General features: G+C 43.9%; 1 long non-coding RNA gene across 25 annotated transcripts in view; it reads right to left on the reverse strand.

Annotated features, from left to right (window-relative positions):
* Window positions 1-20,991, reverse strand: part of LOC307181468 — a 1,676,472-nt gene that overhangs the window by 188,142 nt on the left and 1,467,339 nt on the right. The window contains exon 1 of one of the 25 annotated variants that reach the window (XR_013826857.1): window positions 20,287-20,305. The exons of the other annotated variants lie outside the window; for them this stretch is intronic. This is a non-coding gene — a long non-coding RNA (uncharacterized lncRNA). Of the gene's footprint in view, window positions 1-20,286; window positions 20,306-20,991 lie in introns of those variants that run through there. 25 annotated transcript variants of the gene reach the window in all.

A 20,991-nucleotide genomic window follows, 5' to 3' on the forward strand; every position in this document is an offset into this window, starting at 1 on the left:
CAGAGATTGAAATGAGCACAGATAAAGTTCCTTAAGCCAAATATGGAATAGACAAGAGCTACTCCTTGCTCAACGAAATGGACTCAACACCGCATATTAAACGCCTAAGAATGTACCTGACTAGTAAGTATCTTAAAACCTATGCATTGCTATGTCACCGAAAGAGAATCAAGCATGTGTACAGGGGCATAAACGCAGCAGTGATAGGATTGGAGAGGTTCGGTGAGCAAATGAAGACCCTTTGAAGTCATATTGCATGGTACCCATTCCACGGGTTTCAACTACCCAGGTTTTAGGTATTCTTCCTTCAGCCAAAACATGCATGTGGAACCCAAGTATAATCAACCATGTGAACGGGAGACGTGTTCAAATATGTCTCAGTTTTCCTCCCCTGGTACTCGGGTGCAACATTCCAGACGCTTTACTAACAGTCTCCCCACTTGGAGAGTCAGCGCCTTTAACCTCCTGTTTGGCCCAGTTTGCAATTTCTGCGGAAGATGAACAGGAATAGCGAGAACCAATGAGAGGCTAGCTGGAGGTGTCTGGACGGGCAAATTTAACTCTCATTTCCCACCAGGAAGAGGAAATAACCAAAGGCTCAGCGTGCCGTACCGGAACCAGATTAGAGCCTGAAGCCATCCTGCGGTGTTGCGGCCAGCTCAAAAGAAAGCGAGTTGAACAAAGGAGCTCAGGGGCACTGTAATTCACAAACCTGCAGAGTTATAAATGACAGCTATCGTCCAAAAATATACTGAAGTAAGGCTGCCAAGAGGACTTGAAAGCGGGGCAGAATTGCAGGAAACCGATTTCAGGAGGTAGACTGGAATTGCATTGAAAGCATAGGAAAAGAGGCAGAACGTCCACAATGATGCACTTGGCCAAAAAGGGCGTATGCGTTTTTTCCTGAATATATTCAGGAAAAAACGCATACGCCCTTTTGGGCCAACCAAGCAAGCTTGCAAAGGAAATCTGCACTACAATGAAGTCTCACTTCCCCCCGGTCAAAAGGGCCATCTGAAATAAGTGTAAAATCCAGAAAGGCAGGACAGGCCATGGAGAACTGGGAGCCTTGTTATGCTGATGGGCGGGATGTAAATTGCCAACAGACACTCGGGAGAAGTGTATGGTGTTTCCTGAAACATCTAAAAAACAAAGCAACAGAACCTAGGGCACTTCCACTTATGGTCCTATAGCTTAGGGAAATTAAAATCAAAAAGACACAGCCACCCCAAATTTTGGGACGCCTCTGTTTACAAGAACCTCGTTTACAGTACAAGTTCAACATCGCAGAAAGTGAAAAATGGATAAAGAAGTTGTGGTATTTACTTACAAAGCAATATCACTCAGCAATGAAATCTGTGTCATCAGGCACTTAGCAGCACAATGAGTGGATTCAGGTATGATGATTCTAACTGAAGTAAGTCACACAGAAAAAGAAACATCATAAGATATCAGTAATACACGGAATGTAAACTTGGCTACACAGGAACTGAATTACAGAACAGAACAGGGTCTCAAATTTAGAAAACCAACTTATGCTTGCTTAAGGGGAAAGGTGAGTTGGGGTGCTGCATAAAACCAGAGATTGAAATGAGCACAGATAAAGTTCCTTAAGTCAAATATGGAATAGACAAGAGCTACTCCTTGCTCAACGAAATGGACTCAACACCGCATATTAAACGCCTAAGAATGTACCTGACTAGTAAGTATCTTAAAAACCTATGGATTGCTATGTCTCCGAAAGAGAATCAAGCATGTGTACAGGGGCATAAACGCAGCAGTGATAGGATTGGAGAGGTTCGGTGAGCAAATGAAGACCCTTTGAAGTCATATTGCATGGTACCCATTACACGGGTCTTAACTCTCCAGGTTTAAGGTATTCTTCCTTCAGCTAAAACATGCATGTGGAACCCAAGTATGATCAACCATGTGAACGGGAGTCGTGTTCAAATATGTCTCAGTTTTCCTCCCCTTGTACTCGGGTGCAACATTCCAGACGCTTTACTAACACTCTCCCCACTTGGAGAGTCAGCGCCTTTTACCTCCTGTTTGGCCCAGTTTGCAATTTCTGCGGAAGATGAACAGGAATAGCGAGAACCAAAGAGAGACTAGCTGGAGGTGTCTGGACGGGCAAATTTAACTCTCAATTCCCACCAGGAAAAGGAAATAACCAAAGGCTCAGCGTGCCGTGCCGGAACCAGATTAGGGCCTGAAGCCATCCTGCGGTGTTGCGGCCAGGTCACAAGAAAGCGAGTTGAAGAAAGGAGCTCAGGGGCACTGTAATTCACAAACCTGCAGAGTTATAAATGACAGCTATCGTCCAAAAATAGACTGAAGTAAGGCTGCCAAGAGGACTTGAAAGCGGGGCAGAATTGCAGGAAACCGATTTCAGGAGGTAGACTGGAATTGCATTGAAAGCATAGGAAAAGAGGCAGAACGTCCACAATGATGCACTTGGCCAAAAAGGGCGTATGCGTTTTTTCCTGAATATATTCAGGAAAAAACGCATACGCCCTTTTTGGCCAACCAAGCAAGTTTGCAAAGAAAATCTGCACTACAATGAAGTCTCACTTCCCCCCGGTCAAAAGGGCCATCTGAAAAAAGTGTAAAATCCAGAAAGGCAGGACAGGCCATGGAGAACTGGGAGCCTTGTTATGCTGATGGGCGGGATGTAAATTGCCAACAACCACTCGGGAGAAGTGTATGGTGTTTCCTGAAACATCGAAAAAACAAAGCAACAGAACCTAGGGCACTTCCACTTATGGTCCTATAGCTTAGGGAAATTAAAATCAAAAAGACACAGCCATCCCAAAGTTTGGAACGGCTCTGTTTACAAGAACCTCGTTTACAGTACAAGTTCAACATCGCAGAAAGTGAAAAATGGATAAAGAAGTTGTGGTATTTACCTACAAAGCAATATCACTCAGCAATGAAATCTGTGTCATCAGGCCCTTAGCAGCACAATGAGTGGATTCAGGTACGATGATTCTAACTGAAATAAGTCACACAGAAAAAGAAACATCATAAGATATCACTAATACACGGAATGTAAACTTGGCTACACAGGAACTGAATTCCAAAACAGAACAGTGTCTCAAATTTAGAAAAGCAACTTATGCTTGCTTAAGGGGAAAGGTGAGTTGGGGTGCTGCATAAAACCAGAGATTGAAATGAGCACAGATAAAGTTCCTTTAGCCAAATATGGAATAGACAAGAGCTACTCCTTGCTCAACGAAATGGACTCAAAACACCATATTAAACGCCTAAGAATGTACCTGACTAGTAAGTATCTTAAAACCTATGGATTGCTATGTCTCTGAAAGAGAATCAAGCATGTGTACAGGGGCATAAACGCAGCAGTGATAGGATTGGAGAGGTTCGGTGAGCAAATGAAGACCCTTTGAAGTCATATTGCATGGTACCCATTACACGGGTCTCAACTCTCCAGGTTTAAGGTATTCTTCCTTCAGCTAAAACATGCATGTGGAACCCAGAGTATGATCAACCATGTGAATGGGAGACGTGTTCAAATATGCCTCAGTTTTCCTCCCCTGGTACTCGGGTGCAACATTCCAGACGCTTTACTAACACTCTCCCGACTTGGAGAGTCAGTCCCTTTAACCTCCTGTTTGGCCCAGTTTGCAATTTCTGCGGAAGATGAACAGGAATAGAGAGAACCAATGAGAGGCTAGCTGGAGGTGTCTGGACGGGCAAATTTAACTCTCATTTCCCACCAGGAAGAGGAATTAACCAAAGGCTCAGCGTGTGGTGCCAGAACCAGATTAGGGCCTGAAGCCATCCTGCGGTGTTGCGGCCAGGTCACAAGAAAGCGAGTTGAAGAAAGGAGCTCAGGGGCACTGTATTTCACAAACCTGCAGAGTTATAAATGACAGCTATGGTCCAAAAATAGACTGAAGTAAGGCTGCCAAGAGGACTTGAAAGCGGGGCAGCATTGCAGGAAACCGATTTCAGGAGGTAGACTGGAATTGCATTGAAAGCATAGGAAAAGAGGCAGAACGTCCACAATGATGCACTTGGCCAAAAAGGGCGTATGCGTTTTTTCCTGAATATATTCAGGAAAAAACGCATACGCCCTTTTTGGCCAACCAAGCAAGCTTGCAAAGGAAATCTGCACTACAATGAAGTCTCACTTCCCCCCGGTCAAAAGGGCCATCTGAAAAAAGTGTAAAATCCAGAAAGGCAGGACAGGCCATGGAGAACTGGGAGCCTTGTTATGCTGATGGGCGGGATGTAAATTGCCAACAACCACTCGGGAGAAGTGTATGGTGTTTCCTGAAACATCTAAAAAACAAAGCAACAGAGCCTAGGGCACTTCCACTTATGGTCCTATAGCTTAGGGAATTTAAAATCAAAAAGACACAGCCACCCCAAAGTTTGGAACGGCTCTGTTTACAAGAACCTCGTTTACAGTACAAGTTCAACATCGCAGAAAGTGAAAAATGGATAAAGAAGTTGTGGTATTTACTTACAAAGCAATATCACTCAGCAATGAAATCTGTGTCATCAGGCCCTTAGCAGCACAATGAGTGGATTCAGGTATGATGATTCTAACTGAAATAAGTCACACAGAAAAAGAAACATCATAAGATATCAGTAATACACGGAATGTAAACTTGGCTACACAGGAACTGAATTACAGAACAGAACAGGGTCTCAAATTTAGAAAACCAACTTATGCTTGCTTAAGGGGAAAGGTGAGTTGCGGTGCTGCATAAAACCAGAGATTGAAATGAGCACAGATAAAGTTCCTTAAGCCAAATATGGAATAGACAAGAGCTACTCCTTGCTCAACGAAATGGACTCAACACCGCATATTAAACGCCTAAGAATGTACCTGACTAGTAAGTATCTTAAAACCTATGGATTGCTATGTCTCCGAAAGAGAATCAAGCATGTGTACAGGGGCATAAACGCAGCAGTGATAGGATTGGAGAGGTTCGGTGAACAAATGAAGACCCTTTGAAGTCATATTGCATGGTACCCATTCCACGGGTTTCAAATACCCTGGTTTTAGGTATTCTTCCTTCAGCTAAAACATCATGTGGAACCCAGAGTATGATCAACCATGTGATCGGGAGACGTGTTCAAATATGTCTCAGTTTTCGTACCCTGGTACTCGGGTGCAACATTCCAGACGCTTTACTAACACTCTCCCGACTTGGAGAGTCAATCCCTTTAACCTCCTGTTTGGCCCAGTTTGCAATTTCTGCGGAAGATGAACAGGAATAGCGAGAACCAATGAGAGACTAGCTGGAGGTGTCTGGACGGGCAAATTTAACTCTCATTTCCCACCAGGAAGAGGAATTAACCAAAGGCTCAGCGTGCCGTGCCGGAACCAGATTAGGGCCTGAAGCCATCCTGCGGTGTTGCGGCCAGCTCACAAGAAAGCGAGTTGAAGAAAGGAGCTCAGGGGCACTGTAATTCACAAACCTGCAGAGTTATAAATGACAGCTATCGTCCAAAAATAGACTGAAGTAAGGCTGCCAAGAGGACTTGAAAGCGGGGCAGAATTGCAGGAAACCGATTGCAGGAGGTAGACTGGAATTGCATTGAAAGCATAGGAAAAGAGGCAGAACGTCCACAATGATGCACTTGGCCAAAAAGGGCGTATGCGTTTTTTCCTGAATATATTCAGGAAAAAACGCATACGCCCTTTTTGGCCAACCAAGCAAGCTTGCAAAGGAAATCTGCACTACAATGAAGTCTCACTTCCCCCCGGTCAAAAGGGCCATCTGAAAAAAGTGTAAAATCCAGAAAGACAGGACAGGCCATGGAGAACTGGGAGCCTTGTTATGCTGATGGGCGGGATGTAAATTGCCAACAACCACTCGGGAGAAGTGTATGGTGTTTCCTGAAACATCTAAAAAACAAAGCAACAGAACCTAGGGCACTTCCACTTATGGTCCTATAGCTTAGGGAAATTAAAATCAAAAAGACACAGCCACCCCAAAGTTTGGAACGGCTCTGTTTACAAGAATCTCGTTTACAGTACAAGTTCAACATCGCAGAAAGTGAAAAATGGATAAAGAAGTTGTGGTATTTACTTACAAAGCAATATCACTCAGCAATGAAATCTGTGTCATCAGGCCCTTAGCAGCACAATGAGTGGATTCAGGTATGATGATTCTAACTGAAATAAGTCACACAGAAAAAGAAACATCATAAGATATCAGTAATACACGGAATGTAAACTTGGCTACACAGGAACTGAATTACAGAACAGAAGAGGGTCTCAAATTTAGAAAACCAACTTATTCTTGCTTAAGGGTAAAGGTGAGTTGGGGTGCTGCATAAAACCAGAGATTGAAATGAGCACAGATAAAGTTCCTTAAGCCAAATATGGAATAGACAAGAGCTACTCCTTGCTCAACGAAATGGACTCAACACCGCATATTAAACGCCTAAGAATGTACCTGACTAGTAAGTATCTTAAAAACCTATGGATTGCTATGTCTCCGAAAGAGAATCAAGCATGTGTACAGGGGCATAAACGCAGCAGTGATAGGATTGGAGAGGTTCGGTGAGCAAATGAAGACCCTTTGAAGTCATATTGCATGGTACCCATTACACGGGTCTTAACTCTCCAGGTTTAAGGTATTCTTCCTTCAGCTAAAACATGCATGTGGAACCCAAGTATGATCAACCATGTGAACGGGAGACGTGTTCAAATATGTCTCAGTTTTCCTCCCCTGGTACTCGGGTGCAACATTCCAGACGCTTTACTAACACTCTCCCCACTTGGAGAGTCAGCGCCTTTAACCTCCTGTTTGGCCCAGTTTGCAATTTCTGCGGAAGATGAACAGGAATAGCGAGAACCAATGAGAGGCTAGCTGGAGGTGTCTAGACGGGCAAATTTAACTCTCATTTCCCACCAGGAAAAGGAAATAACCAAAGGCTCAGCGTGCCGTGCCGGAACCAGATTAGGGCCTGAAGCCATCCTGCGGTGTTGCGGCCAGGTCACAAGAAAGCGAGTTGAAGAAAGGAGCTCAGGGGCACTGTAATTCACAAACCTGCAGAGTTATAAATGACAGCTATGGTCCAAAAATAGACTGAAGTAAGGCTGCCAAGAGGACTTGAAAGCGGGGCAGCATTGCAGGAAACCGATTTCAGGAGGTAGACTGGAATTGCATTGAAAGCATAGGAAAAGAGGCAGAACGTCCACAATGATGCACTTGGCCAAAAAGGGCGTATGCGTTTTTTCCTGAATATATTCAGGAAAAAACGCATACGCCCTTTTTGGCCAACCAAGCAAGCTTGCAAAGGAAATCTGCACTACAATGAAGTCTCACTTCCCCCCGGTCAAAAGGGCCATCTGAAAAAAGTGTAAAATCCAGAAAGGCAGGACAGGCCATGGAGAACTGGGAGCCTTGTTATGCTGATGGGCGGGATGTAAATTGCCAACAACCACTCGGGAGAAGTGTATGGTGTTTCCTGAAACATCTAAAAAACAAAGCAACAGAGCCTAGGGCACTTCCACTTATGGTCCTATAGCTTAGGGAAATTAAAATCAAAAAGACACAGCCACCCCAAAGTTTGGAACGGCTCTGTTTACAAGAACCTCGTTTACAGTACAAGTTCAACATCGCAGAAAGTGAAAAATGGATAAAGAAGTTGTGGTATTCACTTACAAAGCAATATCACTCAGCAATGAAATCTATGTCATCAGGCCCTTAGCATCACAATGAGTGGATTCAGGTATGATGATTCTAACTGAAATAAGTCACACAGAAAAAGAAACATCATAAGATATCACTAATACACGGAATGTAAACTTGGCTACACAGGAACTGAATTACAGAACAGAACAGGGTCTCAAATTTAGAAAACCAACTTATGCTTGCTTAAGGGTAAAGGTGAGTTGGGGTGCTGCATAAAACCAGAGATTGAAATGAGCACACATAAAGTTCCTTAAGCCAAATATGGAATAGACAAGAGCTACTCCTTGCTCAACGAAATGGACTCAACACCCCATATTAAACGCCTAAGAATGTTCCTGACTAGTAAGTATCTTAAAACCTATGGATTGCTATGTCTCCAAAAGAGAATCAAGCATGTGTACAGGGGCATAAACGCAGCAGTGATAGGATTGGAGAGGTTCGGTGCGCAAATGAAGACCCTTTGAAGTCATATTGCATGGTACCCATTCCACGGGTTTCAACTACCCAGGTTTAAGGTATTCTTCCTTCAGCTAAAACATGCATGTGGAACCTAGAGTATGATCAACCATGTGATCGGGAGACGTGTTCAAATATGTCTCAGTTTTCGTACCCTGGTACTCGGGTGCAACATTCCAGACGCTTTACTAACACTCTCCCGACTTGGAGAGTCAGTCCCTTTAACCTCCTGTTTGGCCCAGTTTGCAATTTCTGCGGAAGATGAACAGGAATAGCGAGAACCAATGAGAGACTAGCTGGAGGTGTCTGAACGGGCAAATTTAACTCTCATTTCCCACCAGGAAGAGGAATTAACCAAAGGCTCAGCGTGCCGTGCCGGAACCAGATTAGGGCCTGAAGCCATCCTGCGGTGTTGCGGCCAGGTCACAAGAAAGCGAGTTGAAGAAAGGAGCTCAGGGGCACTGTAATTCACAAACCTGCAGAGTTATAAATGACAGCTATCGTCCAAAAATAGACTGAAGTAAGGCTGCCAAGAGGACTTGAAAGCGGGGCAGAATTGCAGGAAACCGATTTCAGGAGGTAGACTGGAATTGCATTGAAAGCATAGGAAAAGAGGCAGAACGTCCACAATGATGCACTTGGCCAAAAAGGGCGTATGCGCTTTTTCCTGAATATATTCAGGAAAAAACGCATACGCACTTTTTGGCCAACCAAGCAAGCTTGCAAAGGAAATCTGCACTACAATGAAGTCTCACTTCCCCCCGGTCAAAAGGGCCATCTGAAAAAAGTGTAAAATCCAGAAAGGCAGGACAGGCCATGGAGAACTGGGAGCCTTGTTATGCTGATGGGCGGGATGTAAATTGCCAACAACCACTCGGGAGAAGTGTATGGTGTTTCCTGAAACATCTAAAAAACAAAGCAACAGAACCTAGGGCACTTCCACTTATGGTCCTATAGCTTAGGGAAATTAAAATCAAAAAGACACAGCCACCCCAAATTTTGGGACGCCTCTGTTTACAAGAACCTCGTTTACAGTACAAGTTCAACATCGCAGAAAGTGAAAAATGGATAAAGAAGTTGTGGTATTTACTTACAAAGCAATATCACTCAGCAATGAAATCTGTGTCATCAGGCACTTAGCAGCACAATGAGTGGATTCAGGTATGATGATTCTAACTGAAGTAAGTCACACAGAAAAAGAAACATCATAAGATATCAGTAATACACGGAATGTAAACTTGGCTACACAGGAACTGAATTACAGAACAGAAGAGGGTCTCAAATTTAGAAAACCAACTTATGCTTGCTTAAGGGGAAAGGTGAGTTGGGGTGCTGCATAAAACCAGAGATTGAAATGAGCACAGATAAAGTTCCTTAAGTCAAATATGCAATAGACAAGAGCTACTCCTTGTTCAACGAAATGGACTCAACACCGCATATTAAACGCCTAAGAATGTACCTGTCTAGTAAGTATCTTAAAACCTATGGATTGCTATGTGTCCGAAAGAGAATCAAGCATGTGTACAGGGGCATAAACGCAGCAGTGATAGGATTGGAGAGGTTCGTGAGCAAATGAAGACGCTTTGAAGTCATATTGCATGGTACCCATTACACGGGTCTCAACTCTCCAGGTTTAAGGTATTCTTCCTTCAGCTAAAACATGCATGTGGAACCCAGAGTATGATCAACCGTGTGAACGGGAGACGTGTTCAAATATGTCTCAGTTTTCCTCCCCTGGTACTCGGGTGCAACATTCCAGACGCTGTAATATCACTCTCCCGACTTGGAGAGTCAGTCCCTTTAACCTCCTGTTTGTCCCAGTTTGCAATTTCTGCGGAAGATGAACAGGAATAGCGAGAACCAATGAGAGACTAGCTGGAGGTGTCTGAACGGGCAAATTTAACTCTCATTTCCCACCAGGAAGAGGAAATAACCAAAGGCTCAGCGTGCCGTGCCGGAACCTGATTAGGTCCTGAAGCCATCCTGCGGTGTTGCGGCCAGGTCACAAGAAAGCGAGTTGAAGAAAGGAGCTCAGGGGCACTGTAATTCACAAACCTGCAGAGTTATAAATGACAGCTATCGTCCAAAAATAGACTGAAGTAAGGCTGCCAAGAGGACTTGAAAGCGGGGCAGAATTGCAGGAAACCTATTTCAGGAGGTAGACTGGAATTGCATTGAAAGCATAGGAAAAGAGGCAGAACGTCCACAATGATGCACTTGGCCAAAAAGGGCGTATGCGTTTTTTCCTGAATATATTCAGGAAAAAACGCATACGCCCGTTTTGGCCAACCAAGCAAGCTTGCAAAGGAAATCTGCACTACAATGAAGTCTCACTTCCCCCCGGTCAAAAGGGTCATCTGAAAAAAGTGTAAAATCCAGAAAGGCAAGACAGGCCATGGAGAACTGGGAGCCTTGTTATGCTGATGGGCGGGATGTAAATTGCCAACAACCACTCGGGAGAAGTGTATGGTGTTTCCTGAAACATCTAAAAAACAAAGCAACAGAGCCTAGGGCACTTCCACTTATGGTCCTATAGCTTAGGGAAATTAAAATCAAAAAGACACAGCCACCCCAAAGTTTGGAACGGCTCTGTTTACAAGAACCTCGTTTACAGTACAAGATCAACATCGCAGAAAGTGAAAAATGGATAAAGAAGTTGTGGTACTTACGTACAATGCAGTATCACTCAGCAATGAAATCTATGTCATCAGGCCCGTAGCAGCATAATGAGTAGATTCAGGTACGATGATTCTAACTGAAATAAGTCACACAGAAAAAGAAACATCATAAGATATCACTAATACACGGAATGTAAACTTGGCTACACAGGAACTGAATTACAGAACAGAACAGGGTCTCTAATTTAGAAAACCAACTTATGCTTGCTTAAGGGGAAAGGTGAGTTGGGTTGCTGCATAAAACCAGAGATTGAAATGAGCACAGATAAAGTTCCTTAAGCCAAATATGGAATAGACAAGACCTACTCCTTGCTCAACGAAATGGACTCAACACCGCATATTAAACGCCTAAGAATGTACCTGACTAGTAAGTATCTTAAAACCTATGCATTGCTATGTCACCGAAAGAGAATCAAGCATGTGTACAGGGGCATAAACGCAGCAGTGATAGGATTGGAGAGGTTCGGTGAGCAAATGAAGACCCTTTGAAGTCATATTGCATGGTACCCATTCCACGGGTTTCAACTACCCAGGTTTTAGGTATTCTTCCTTCAGCTAAAACATGCATGTGGAACCCAAGTATAATCAACCATGTGAACGGGAGACGTGTTCAAATATGTCTCAGTTTTCCTCCCCTGGTACTCGGGTGCAACATTCCAGACGCTTTACTAACAGTCTCCCCACTTGGAGAGTCAGCGCCTTTAACCTCCTGTTTGGCCCAGTTTGCAATTTCTGCGGAAGATGAACAGGAATAGCGAGAACCAATGAGAGGCTAGCTGGAGGTGTCTGGACGGGCAAATTTAACTCTCATTTCCCACCAGGAAGAGGAAATAACCAAAGGCTCAGCGTGCCGTACCGGAACCAGATTAGAGCCTGAAGCCATCCTGCGGTGTTGCGGCCAGCTCAAAAGAAAGCGAGTTGAACAAAGGAGTTCAGGGGCACTGTAATTCACAAACCTGCAGAGTTATAAATGACAGCTATCGTCCAAAAATATACTGAAGTAAGGCTGCCAAGAGGACTTGAAAGCGGGGCAGAATTGCAGGAAACCGATTTCAGGAGGTAGACTGGAATTGTATTGAAACCATAGGAAAAGAGGCAGAACGTCCACAATGATGCACTTGGCCAAAAAGGGTGTATGTGTTTTTTCCTGAATATATTCAGGAAAAAACGCATACGCCCTTTTGGGCCAACCAAGCAAGCTTGCAAAGGAAATCTGCACTATAATGAAGTCTCACTTCCCCCCGGTCAAAAGGGCCATCTGAAATAAGTGTAAAATCCAGAAAGGCAGGACAGGCCATGGAGAACTGGGAGCCTTGTTATGCTGATGGGCGGGATGAAAATTGCCAACAGACACTCGGGAGAAGTGTATGGTGTTTCCTGAAACATCTAAAAAACAAAGCAACAGAACCTAGGGCACTTCCACTTATGGTCCTATAGCTTAGGGAAATTAAAATCAAAAAGACACAGCCACCCCAAATTTTGGGACGCCTCTGTTTACAAGAACCTCGTTTACAGTACAAGTTCAACATCGCAGAAAGTGAAAAATGGATAAAGAAGTTGTGGTATTTACTTACAAAGCAATATCACTCAGCAATGAAATCTGTGTCATCAGGCACTTAGCAGCACAATGAGTGGATTCAGGTATGATGATTCTAACTGAAGTAAGTCACACAGAAAAAGAAACATCATAAGATATCAGTAATACACGGAATGTAAACTTGGCTACACAGGAACTGAATTACAGAACAGAACAGGGTCTCAAATTTAGAAAACCAACTTATGCTTGCTTAAGGGTAAAGGTGAGTTGGGGTGCTGCATAAAACCAGAGATTGAAATGAGCACAGATAAAGTTCCTTAAGTCAAATATGGAATAGACAAGAGCTACTCCTTGCTCAACGAAATGGACTCAACACCGCATATTAAACGCCTAAGAATGTACCTGACTAGTAAGTATCTTAAAAACCTATGGATTGCTATGTCTCCGAAAGAGAATCAAGCATGTGTACAGGGGCATAAACGCAGCAGTGATAGGATTGGAGAGGTGCGGTGAGCAAATGAAGACCCTTTGAAGTCATATTGCATGGTACCCATTACACGGGTGTTAACTCTCCAGGTTTAAGGTATTCTTCCTTCAGCTAAAACATGCATGTGGAACCCAAGTATGATCAACCATGTGAACGGGAGTCGTGTTCAAATATGTCTCAGTTTTACTCCCCTGGTACTCGGGTGCAACATTCCAGACTCTTTACTAACACTCTCCCCACTTGGAGAGTCAGCGCCTTTAACCTCCTGTTTGGCCCAGTTTGCAATTTCTGCGGAAGATGAACAGGAATAGCGAGAACCAAAGAGAGACTAGCTGGAGGTGTCTGGACGGGCAAATTTAACTCTCATTTCCCACCAGGAAAAGGAAATAACCAAAGGCTCAGCGTGCCGTGCCGGAACCAGATTAGGGCCTGAAGCCATCCTGCGGTGTTGTGGCCAGGTCACAAGAAAGCGAGTTGAAGAAAGGAGCTCAGGGGCACTGTAATTCACAAACCTGCAGAGTTATAAATGACAGCTATCGTCCAAAAATAGACTGAAGTAAGGCTGCCAAGAGGACTTGAAAGCGGGGCAGAATTGCAGGAAACCGATTTCAGGAGGTAGACTGGAATTGCATTGAAAGCATAGGAAAAGAGGCAGAACGTCCACAATGATGCACTTGGCCAAAAAGGGCGTATGCGTTTTTTCCTGAATATATTCAGGAAAAAACGCATACGCCCTTTTTGGCCAACCAAGCAAGTTTGCAAAGAAAATCTGCACTACAATGAAGTCTCACTTCCCCCCGGTCAAAAGGGCCATCTGAAAAAAGTGTAAAATCCAGAAAGGCAAGACAGGCCATGGAGAACTGGGAGCCTTGTTATGCTGATGGGCGGGATGTAAATTGCCAACAACCACTCGGGAGAAGTGTATGGTGTTTCCTGAAACATCGAAAAAACAAAGCAACAGAACCTAGGGCACTTCCACTTATGGTCCTATAGCTTAGGGAAATTAAAATCAAAAAGACACAGCCATCCCAAAGTTTGGAACGGCTCTGTTTACAAGAACCTCGTTTACAGTACAAGTTCAACATCGCAGAAAGTGAAAAATGGATAAAGAACTTGTGGTATTTACCTACAAAGCAATATCACTCAGCAATGAAATCTGTGTCATCAGGCCCTTAGCAGCACAATGAGTGGATTCAGGTACGATGATTCTAACTGAAATAAGTCACACAGAAAAAGAAACATCATAAGATATCACTAATACACGGAATGTAAACTTGGCTACACAGGAACTGAATTCCAAAACAGAACAGTGTCTCAAATTTAGAAAACCAACTTATGCTTGCTTAAGGGGAAAGGTGAGTTGGGGTGCTGCATAAAACCAGAGATTGAAATGAGCACAGATAAAGTTCCTTAAGCCAAATATGGAAGAGACAAGAGCTACTCCTTGCTCAACGAAATGGACTCAACACCCCATATTAAACACCTAAGAATGTACCTGACTAGTAAGTATCTTAAAACCTATGGATTGCTATGTCTCCGAAAGAGAATCAAGCGTGTGTACAGGGGAATAAACGCAGCAGTGATAGGATTGGAGAGGTTCAGTGAGCAAATGAAGACCCTTTGAAGTCATATTGCATGGTACCCATTCCATGGGTCTCTACTCTCCATGTTTAAGGTAATCTTCCTTCAGCTAAAACATGCATGTGGAACCCAGAGTATGATCAACCATGTGAACGGGAGACGTGTTCAAATATGTCTCAGTTTTCCTCCCCTGGTACTCGGGTGCAACATTCCAGACGCTTTACTAACACTCTCCCGACTTGGAGAGTCAGTCCCTTTAACCTCCTGTTTGGCCCAGTTTGCAATTTCTGCGGAAGATGAACAGGAATAGCGAGAACCAATGAGAGGCTAGCTGGAGGTGTCTGGACGGGCAAATTTAACTCTCATTTCCCACCAGGAAGAGGAAATAACCAAAGGCTCAGCGTGCCGTACCGGAACCAGATTAGGGCCTGAAGCCATCCTGCGGTGTTGCGGCCAGCTCAAAAGAAAGCGAGGTGAAGAAAGGAGCCCAGGGGCACTGTAATTCACAAACCTGCAGAGTTATAAATGACAGTTATCGCCCAAAAATACACTGAAGTAAGGCTGCCAAGAGGACTTGAAAGCGGGGCAGAATTGCAGGAAACCGATTTCAGGAGGTAGACTGGAATTGCATTGAAAGCATAGGAAAAGAGGCAGAACGTCCACAATGATGCACTTGGCCAAAAAGGGTGTATGCGTTTTTTCCTGAATATATTCAGGAAAAAAGGCATACACCGTTTTTGGCCAACCAAGCAAGCTTGCAAAGGAAATCTGCACTACAATGAAGTCTCACTTCCCCCCGGTCAAAAGAGCCATCTGAAAAAAGTGTAAAATCCAGAAAGGCAGGACAGGCCATGGAGAACTGGGAGCCTTGTTATGCTGATGGGCGGGATGTAAATTGCCAACAACCACTCGGGAGAAGTGTATGGTGTTTCCTGAAACATCTAAAAAACAAAGCAACAGAACCTAGGGCACTTCCACTTATGGTCCTATAGCTTAGGGAAATTAAAATCAAAAAGACACAGCCACCCCAAAGTTTGGAACGGCTCTGTTTACAAGAAACTCGTTTACAGTACAAGTTCAACATCGCAGAAAGTGAAAAATGGATAAAGAAGTTGTGGTATTTACTTACAAAGCAATATCACTCAGCAATGAAATCTGTGTCATCAGGCCCTTAGCAGCACAATGAGTGGATTCAGGTATGATGATTCTAACTGAAGTAAGTCACACAGAAAAAGAAACATCATAAGATATCAGTAATACACGGAATGTAAACTTGGCTACACAGGAACTGAATTACAGAACAGAAGAGGGTCTCAAATTTAGAAAACCAACTTATGCTTGCTTAAGGGTAAAGGTGAGTTGGGGTGCTGCATAAAACCAGAGATTGAAATGAGCACAGATAAAGTTCCTTAAGTCAAATATGCAATAGACAAGAGCTACTCCTTGTTCAACGAAATGGACTCAACACCGCATATTAAACGCCTAAGAATGTACCTGTCTAGTAAGTATCTTAAAACCTATGGATTGCTATGTGTCCGAAAGAGAATCAAGCATGTGTACAGGGGCATAAACGCAGCAGTGATAGGATTGGAGAGGTTCGTGAGCAAATGAAGACGCTTTGAAGTCATATTGCATGGTACCCATTACACGGGTCTCAACTCTCCAGGTTTAAGGTATTCTTCCTTCAGCTAAAACATGCATGTGGAACCCAGAGTATGATCAACCGTGTGAACGGGAGACGTGTTCAAATATGTCTCAGTTTTCCTCCCCTGGTACTCGGGTGCAACATTCCAGACGCTGTAATATCACTCTCCCGACTTGGAGAGTCAGTCCCTTTAACCTCCTGTTTGTCCCAGTTTGCAATTTCTGCGGAAGATGAACAGGAATAGCGAGAACCAATGAGAGACTAGCTGGAGGTGTCTGGACGGGCAAATTTAACTCTCATTTCCCACCAGGAAGAGGAAATAACCAAAGGCTCAGCGTGCCGTGCCAGAACCAGATTAGGGCCTGAAGCCATCCTGCGGTGTTGCGGCCACGTCACAAGAAAGCGAGTTGAAGAAAGGAGCTCAGGGGCACTGTAATTCACAAACCTGCAGAGTTATAAATGACAGCTATCGTCCAAAAATAGACTGAAGTAAGGCTGCCAAGAGGACTTGAAAGCGGGGCAGAATTGCAGGAAACCGATTTCAGGAGGTAGACTGGAATTGCATTGAAAGCATAGGAAAAGAGGCAGAACGTCCACAATGATGCACTTGGCCAAAACGGGCGTATGCGTTTTTTCCTGAATATATTCAGGAAAAAACGCATACGCCCTTTTTGGCCAACCAAGCAAGCTTGCAAAGGAAATCTGCACTACAATGAAGTCTCACTTCCCCCCGGTCAAAAGGGCCATCTGAAAAAAGTGTAAAATCCAGAAAGGCAGGACAGGCCATGGAGAACTGGGAGCCTTGTTATGCTGATGGGCGGGATGTAAATTGCCAACAGACACTCGGGAGAAGTGTATGGTGTTTCCTGAAACATCTAAAAAACAAAGCAACAGAGCCTAGGGCACTGCCACTTATGGTCCTATAGCTTAGGGAAATTAAAATCAAAAAGACACAGCCACCCCAAAGTTTGGGACGGCTCTGTTTACAAGAACCTCGTTTACAGTACAAGTTCAACATCGCAGAAAGTGAAAAATGGATAAAGAAGTTGTGGTATTTACTTACAAAGCAATATCACTCAGCAATGAAATCTGTGTCATCAGGCCCTTAGCAGCACAATGAGTGGATTCAGGTATGATGATTCTAACTGAAGTAAGTCACACAGAAAAAGAAACATCATAAGATATCAGTAATACACGGAATGTAAACTTGGCTACACAGGAACTGAATTACAGAACAGAACAGGGTCTCAAATTTAGAAAGCCAACTTATGCTTGCTTAAGGGTAAAGGTGAGTTGGGGTGCTGCATAAAACCAGAGATTGAAATGAGCACAGATAAAGTTCCTTACGTCAAATATGGAATAGACAAGAGCTACTCCTTGCTCAACGAAATGGACTCAACACCGCATATTAAACGCCTAAGAATGTACCTGACTAGTAAGTATCTTAAAAACCTATGGATTGCTATGTCTCCGAAAGAGAATCAAGCATGTGTACAGGGGCATAAACGCAGCAGTGATAGGATTGGAGAGGTTCGGTGAGCAAATGAAGACCCTTTGAAGTCATATTGCATGGTACCCATTACACGGGTCTTAACTCTCCAGTTTTAAGGTATTCTTCCTTCAGCTAAAACATGCATGTGGAACCCAAGTATGATCAACCATGTGAACGGGAGACGTGTTCAAATATGTCTCAGTTTTCCTCCCCTGGTACTCGGGTGCAACATTCCAGACGCTTTACTAACACTCTCCCCACTTGGAGAGTCAGCGCCTTTAACCTCCTGTTTGGCCCAGTTTGCAATTTCTGCGGAAGATGAACAGGAATAGCGAGAACCAATGAGAGGCTAGCTGGAGGTGTCTGGACGGGCAAATTTAACTCTCATTTCCCACCAGGAAGAGGAAATAACCAAAGGCTCAGCGTGCCGTGCCGGAACCAGATTAGGGCCTGAAGCCATCCTGCGGTGTTGCGGCCAGGTCACAAGAAAGCGAGTTGAAGAAAGGAGCTCAGGGGCACTGTAATTCACAAACCTGCAGAGTTATAAATGACAGCTATCGTCCAAAAATAGACTGAAGTAAGGCTGCCAAGAGGACTTGAAAGCGGGGCAGACTTGCAGGAAACCGATTTCAGGAGGTAGACTGGAATTGCATTGAAAGCATAGGAAAAGAGGCAGAACGTCCACAATGATGCACTTGGCCAAAAAGGGCGTATGCGTTTTTTCCTGAATATATTCAGGAAAAAACGCATACGCCCTTTTTGGCCAACCAAGCAAGCTTGCAAAGGAAATCTGCACTACAATGAAGTCTCACTTCCCCCCGGTCAAAAGGGCCATCTGAAAAAAGTGTAAAATCCAGAAAGGCAGGACAGGCCATGGAGAACTGGGAACCTTGTTATGCTGATGGGCGGGATGTAAATTGCCAACAACCACTCGGGAGAAGTGTATGGTGTTTCCTGAAACATCTAAAAAACAAAGCAACAGAGCCTAGGGCACTGCCACTTATGGTCCTATAGCTTAGGGAAATTAAAATCAAAAAGACACAGCCACCCCAAAGTTTGGGACGGCTCTGTTTACAAGAACCTCGTTTACAGTACAAGTTCAACATCGCAGAAAGTGAAAAATGGATAAAGAAGTTGTGGTATTTACTTACAAAGCAATATCACTCAGCAATGAAATCTGTGTCATCAGGCCCTTAGCAGCACAATGAGTGGATTCAGGTATGATGATTCTAACTGAAGTAAGTCACACAGAAAAAGAAACATCATAAGATATCAGTAATACACGGAATGTAAACTTGGCTACACAGGAACTGAATTACAGAACAGAACAGGGTCTCAAATTTAGAAAACCAACTTATGCTTGCTTAAGGGTAAAGGTGAGTTGGGGTGCTGCATAAAACCAGAGATTGAAATGAGCACAGATAAAGTTCCTTACGTCAAATATGGAATAGACAAGAGCTACTCCTTGCTCAACGAAATGGACTCAACACCGCATATTAAACGCCTAAGAATGTACCTGACTAGTAAGTATCTTAAAAACCTATGGATTGCTATGTCTCCGAAAGAGAATCAAGCATGTGTACAGGGGCATAAACGCAGCAGTGATAGGATTGGAAAGGTTCGGTGAGCAAATGAAGACCCTTTGAAGTCATATTGCATGGTACCCATTACACGGGTCTTAACTCTCCAGTTTTAAGGTATTCTTCCTTCAGCTAAAACATGCATGTGGAACCCAAGTATGATCAACCATGTGAACGGGAGACGTGTTCAAATATGTCTCAGTTTTCCTCCCCTGGTACTCGGGTGCAACATTCCAGACGCTTTACTAACACTCTCCCCACTTGGAGAGTCAGCGCCTTTAACCTCCTGTTTGGCCCAGTTTGCAATTTCTGCGGAAGATGAACAGGAATAGCGAGAACCAATGAGAGGCTAGCTGGAGGTGTCTGGACGGGCAAATTTAACTCTCATTTCCCACCAGGAAGAGGAAATAACCAAAGGCTCAGCGTGCCGTGCCGGAACCAGATTAGGGCCTGAAGCCATCCTGCGGTGTTGCGGCCAGGTCACAAGAAAGCGAGTTGAAGAAAGGAGCTCAGGGGCACTGTAATTCACAAACCTGCAGAGTTATAAATGACAGCTATCGTCCAAAAATAGACTGAAGTAAGGCTGCCAAGAGGACTTGAAAGCGGGGCAGCATTGCAGGAAACCGATTTCAGGAGGTAGACTGGAATTGCATTGAAAGCATAGGAAAAGAGGCAGAACGTCCACAATGATGCACTTGGCCAAAAAGGGCGTATGCGTTTTTTCCTGAATATATTCAGGAAAAAACGCATACGCCCTTTTTGGCCAACCAAGCAAGCTTGCAAAGGAAATCTGCACTACAATGAAGTCTCACTTCCCCCCGGTCAAAAGGGCCATCTGAAAAAAGTGTAAAATCCAGAAAGGCAGGACAGGCCATGGAGAACTGGGAGCCTTGTTATGCTGATGGGCGGGATGTAAATTGCCAACAACCACTCGGGAGAAGTGTATGGTGTTTCCTGAAACATCTAAAAAACAAAGCAACAGAACCTAGGGCACTTCCACTTATGGTCCTATAGCTTAGGGAAATTAAAATCAAAAAGACACAGCCACCCCAAAGTTTGGAACGGCTCTGTTTACAAGAACCTCGTTTACAGTACAAGTTCAACATCGCAGAAAGTGAAAAATGGATAAAGAAGTTGTGGTATTTACTTACAAAGCAATATCACTCAGCAATGAAATCTGTGTCATCAGGCCCGTAGCAGCACAATGAGTGGATTCAGGTATGATGATTCTAACTGAAGTAAGTCACACAGAAAAAGAAACATCATAAGATATCAGTAATACACGGAATGTAAACTTGGCTACACAGGAACTGAATTACAGAACAGAACAGGGTCTCAAATTTAGAAAACCAACTTATGCTTGCTTAAGGGGAAAGGTGAGTTGGGGTGCTGCATAAAACCAGAGATTGAAATGAGCACAGATAAAGTTCCTTAAGCCAAATATGGAATAGACAAGAGCTACTCCTTGCTCAACGAAATGGACTCAACACCCCATATTAAACGCCTAAGAATGTTCCTGACTAGTAAGTATCTTAAAACCTATGGATTGCTATGTCTCCAAAAGAGAATCAAGCATGTGTACAGGGGCATAAACGCAGCAGTGATAGGATTGGAGAGGTTCGGTGCGCAAATGAAGACACTTTGAAGTCATATTGCATGGTACCCATTCCACGGGTTTCAACTACCCAGGTTTAAGGTATTCTTCCTTCAGCTAAAACATGCATGTGGAACCTAGAGTATGATCAACCATGTGATCGGGAGACGTGTCCAAATATTTCTCAGTTTTCATACCCTGGTACTCGGGTGCAACATTCCAGACGCTTTACTAACACTCTCCCCACTTGGAGAGTCAGTCC

Source organism: Stenella coeruleoalba, assembly GCF_951394435.1.
Source record: "Stenella coeruleoalba genome assembly, contig: scaffold_28, whole genome shotgun sequence".
Lineage (NCBI taxonomy): Eukaryota > Metazoa > Chordata > Mammalia > Artiodactyla > Delphinidae > Stenella > Stenella coeruleoalba.